This window comes from Limulus polyphemus, unplaced genomic scaffold (assembly GCF_000517525.1).
Source record: "Limulus polyphemus unplaced genomic scaffold, Limulus_polyphemus-2.1.2 Scaffold1506, whole genome shotgun sequence".
NCBI lineage: Eukaryota > Metazoa > Arthropoda > Merostomata > Xiphosura > Limulidae > Limulus > Limulus polyphemus.
In genome coordinates, this window is record NW_013667116.1 from 33927 (window position 1) to 39078 (window position 5152).

A 5152-nucleotide genomic window follows, 5' to 3' on the forward strand; every position below is an offset into this window, starting at 1 on the left:
CTACAATACACTGTTTAGATGACTTAAGTGATTTTTCGATCACAACACCAAGATTTTTTTCTTCAACTCCAGTATTTAATGTACTCCCATTTAAATTGTAACAATAATTTGAATTGTGAAAACCTACATGCATCACCTTACATCTGCCACATATTGGCTAAATGCATCAAATGATTTAAATCTCCCTGTAAGTCTGCAGCATCTTTGATACAGTTAGCCACCCCAAAGATCTTAATGTCATTTGCAAACTTCAAAATGTTGTTAGTCATTTCAGAGTCAATATCATTAATATAAATCTCAAACATCAGAGGACTCCATCTATTACCACTCTCTGCTTTTCTACTCTCCAGCCAATTTTCTATCCAATTTAATAATATTTCCCCTACACCCACAGATTTAATTTTTGTAACAAGTCTTTTGTGAGGCACCTTATCAAATGCTTTCTGAAAATCAAAGTAAACCAAATCTACAGTATTTACTTCATCAACTCTTGCAGTAACATCCTCAAAGAATGTCAGAAGATTTGTTAAACAAACTTTCCCTTAGTGAAACCATGCTGGCTCTTTGACACTATATCAAGCTGCTTTAAGTGACTCTCCAAAACCTTTCCAACTTCTGATGTAAGACTAACTGGCCTATAATTGCCTGGACAATATTTGTCATCTCCTTTAAATATTGGACTAACATTAGCTAACTTCCAATCTTCTAATACTCTTCCACTACTTAATGACCAATAAAAAAATATTAGCTAGTGGTTCACAAATAAAATCTTTAAGTTCCGTTAAATCCTAGGATAAAAGTTGTCTGGTCTAACTTTTCTCTTACAGTTTCAGAACTTAAAATGATATCTTTTACATCAGTATTTTATCCATACAGTAAGTGCTCTGGTTGAGGCATAATACTTGTATGCATCTTCCTTTGTAAAAACTGAAGAGAAAATATAATTTAATAAGTTTACAAACTCATAATCTTCTGAGATCAGCTCCCCACTATAATTTTTATGAGGCTCAATCCACATCCTAACATTTTGCTTATCCATCGTATACCTAAAATATTCCTTATTGTTTGATTTAACCCTCTTTCATATACAGTTTTTGCCCTTTTAACTTCCTTTTTAACCAGCTCTCTTGATTTCCGATAGTCTTCCAAGTCATTATTATTTCCAGTAAGTTTAAATTTTTTGAATTTATTATGTTTATCCCTAATATGATCTTTGAAACCATACTGGCTTATTCCAGTCCATTGCCTTTTTTTTTTCTGTAGGGAATATGTATGTTATGTATGCATATCAATTTTTCCTTAAATGCTTCCCAATCTGTTCAAGGTCCTCTCCCAACTCTTTAGTCCAATCTACAGAAGCCAGATTATGTCTCATTTCATCAAAATTGGCTTTCCTGAAATTTGGAATCAGGGTTCTATTGTTCTTCAATTCTACATGTAGTAAAATCCCACAACTAATAGTGCAGTGGTCACTTGTACTTAAATGCTCACCAACCACAACTCTATCATATTCACATCAGATGCTAATATTAAATCTAATACAGTTTCCTCTCTTGTAGTTTCCATCACCTGTTGGTGTATAAAATTATCCTGAACAATTTCCAAAAATCTATCCCTCTCACTGTGAGACTCAAAATTCTCCCAATCAACACCCCTGAAATTAAAATCTCCCACAATAACATCTTTTTCAGCTACCATTCTCATCTCATTTTACAGTTTCTCATTAACTTCTATATTCTGACTTGGTGGTCTATAACAAATCCCAATTACAAGACTTTTCCTTTTATATCCACTAACACTAACCCAAAATGACTCAACCTCAGTGCTATTTTCTTTAATATGCTCTAATTCAACAGGATGGAATTCATTCATCACATATAAAGCTACTCCTCCCCCTTTTTACAATACTCTATCCCTAGTAAATAATCTGTAGCCTGGTATTTAAAAAAAATCATGAATTTAGACAGTAAGAATAATTGAAAACATTAATAATTGTGAATACTAATTCAAATTAATTGATTTAATCATATATTCAATTAATCCATTATTTTACATAATAATAATAATAGATTTAACTAATGTTCATGGGTAGTCGAGTTAATTGTTCAGTTCCATGTAATATAGAAATGACTTCTTTTAAGATTTAATGTTCACTAGGAGATATGATAGAAGGAAAAATACATAAACAATAAACAAGATCACATCTAAAAATAAAATAAAGATTGCTAGGATAAATTCTCAGATTTCTTAGTGCTATATTTTGAAGATAATACGATTAAAGGGTACATGTTTTAAGATTTAGAAAGCAGGTAGGCTAGGTTCCATTTATGTCAGTTTTATTTGTAATTGACTTAGAAAATGATTTGTCATCAGTAGTAGTACAGGCAAGCACTTTACAGGAATTTAGGAGGGGAATAATGATTTTTGAAAAGAAAAAGGATGGGCTTAAATTTTTAATTTTTCTGAAGTGCACTAGGACAACCTTTAAGGACCAAATGTCCCTTGTGTCTGTAGACTTTTGTCATCTTATTACACATTATTATTGTGACTTGGATGTTCATTCATGTTAATTGTGTGATAAATAATTAATATTTCTTATTTTTGGACTCCTGGCAACCAGTTTTATGAACTGTTTATGCCTCTCTTTTATTTCAGTTGTGAGAATACTTGTGTCTGATAATTTGAGTATGCTCTAATTTAGCCTAGAGTTAAAGAGTATTTAATTAAAGTCAACATTTCATACCTACAAATGTGTGTAACACATACTGCTTCTGAAGTGCTTTTTTTTATTTCAGTGCTTTTATTTCAGTTGTGAGAATACTTGTGTCTGATAATTTGAGTATGCTCTTATTTAGCCTAGAGTTAAAGAGTATTTAATTAAAGTCAACATTTCATACCTACAAATGTGTGTAACACGTACTGCTTCTGAAGTGCTTTTTTTTGGGGATTTATAACTCAGTATTTATTTTAAGTACACGAACATGTGTTTAAATTTGGCTTTTAATAACATACAAAACAATGGATCATTTGGGTCTTCAAGGCTGCCCTTGGAGACCCACTCTTAAGAAAAGTAAAAATTTAATTTTTTTTTCATGAAATCATCCACTCCCTTCTTAAACACTTAAGTACAGCCTCCACTACTGCTGATGGCAACTCATTTTATAAGCCAATGACTGTGTTAGAAAAAATAAAACTCTTCACTGTAGCTGAGCCCATCTTTTCCAATTTTTAACTTGTGTTTTATTGTCTTCAGAGTATGGGACAAAGAAATTAGAAGTTCTTGTTCTTTGATAATCTTGCAAAATTTAAATTTTATTTCAATATAAAATTATTGGGTTGATAGATTGGTAATAAGGAGTAATTACTACTAAAACTTCCATATGGTTAAAGGTAGTTCAGGGATAGGTGGGTTGAAACTTACAGGGTGTAATGGGTGTCTGGATTAGGCTGTTTGAGTATTGTGGTATTTATTGTAGCTTTCAGGAGACTCAAAAAGATCCAGTACACTTACACCTGCATAGCTTGTTTACTTGAGAATAAGCTTAAGGTAGCTCTGGGGAATATTGTGCTAATGGGGGATAGCAAAAATCAAAGAAGTGAGGCATTGTTTACTTGAGAATAAGCTTAAGGTAGCTCTGGGGAATATTGTGCTAATGGGGGATAGCAAAAATCGAAGAAGTGAGGCATTGTTTACTTGAGAATAAGCTTAAGGTAGCTCTGGGGAATATTGTGCTAATGGGGGATAGCAAAAATCAAAGAAGTGAGGGATTGTTTACTTGAGAATAAGCTTAATGTAGCTCTGGGGAATATTGTGCTAATGGGGGATAGAAAAAATCAAAGAAGTGAGGCAGTAAATATAGTTAGGGTAAAGTTTGCTATGGGGGTGGAGGGAGGGGTAAATATGATAATGATGGATTTACTAGAATGCACGAGGTTGCGTTTTGAGGGGGGGGGGGAGATATGAGAGTGTTGGATTTACTAGAATGCACAGTGGTAAAAAAATTAGGGCCCAAAAGACAGGTTTAGTTAGCATTCAAGTGTCATTCTCTAATAAATCTAAATATTTTGCTGCTTGTAATAAGACATCAGCTAACTTTGGAGTTATTTTAAGAAAATACACACCTCAATATACTTGTAGTAAACTAGGTGGAGAGTCCTCTCTGCTTAGACTTATTGCCTAGATGACTAGGTTGTTGTAAAATACCATTTGTACTTGGAAACTTGGTAGCAATTTAAGGTAAAGAGCTGTTTTTAACAAAGGTTGCGATTTGTATTTGGTGCTACATTTAACTTTTATATTTAACATTTTCAGTTTAGGCATAAAAGATAAAATAGTTTAGAAGAATGTTTTAATATAACACTCGTGTTTTTTTTTTCATTAGGCCACACAACTTTAGATATGGTGTCTTGGTTCACAAAGTGGTGCAAGTGTTGTATATGGGATTTTCCTGATGAGATTTAACATTAAACATCAACCTTGAACAGGCTAATATGAAAGATTGAATGTGAATTTGATGCTGAATATAAGAAAGTATTGGTAAGTGTTAAATTTTATTTGATTTTTGTAAGTGAAATAAAGCCTCTTTTAGATACTCACAAATATATCTGTGCTTACTATGTGAACTTTTAGCAAGACAAATAATATGAGATTTTGTAAACCCAATTCATGTTACACAAAGTATCAACATTTTATCTTGGGTTTGTATTGTTATCTGTGGATATTTGATACTTTTGCATTGGAAATTACCAGATTGAATTTTGATGAAGCTGAACATTGTAGAGAAAGTTCTAAGTTTCTCATACTTTATTAATACTGCTTTTATTTCCAATTTTCCATGTTATGCATTTTGAAACTATGATACTGAGTTTACAATGCATGCTAAGATTAGTACATATATACAATTAGAAAATATTTGAAGGGATGCAGCTTGTATGAGAGGCAAATATGGTCAGAAGATATTTCTTTTTATTTAATATAATTTGCTATTCACATTGTTGTTAACTATGTTTTCCATATTGTAATTTATATGTTAGCTAAAGGATGCATAACATTAAGATTTAAGTTCATAAAAGTAGTTCTAGAATAACTATAAAGTTCATGATGACATCAAGAATCTAGTAACTTCACGTACTATCTGGGTACATTAGTTAT

At 32.0% G+C, this 5152-nt stretch overlaps 1 protein-coding gene across 1 annotated transcript in view; it reads left to right on the top strand.

Annotated features, from left to right (window-relative positions):
• Positions 1 to 5152, top strand: part of LOC106463863 (ninein-like protein) — a 156543-nt gene that overhangs the window by 2947 nt on the left and 148444 nt on the right. Inside the window, exon 2 of the mRNA XM_022391483.1 lies at positions 4383 to 4537. The gene's annotated coding sequence lies outside the window, so the exon portion shown is untranslated. The remainder of the gene's footprint in view (positions 1 to 4382; positions 4538 to 5152) is intronic.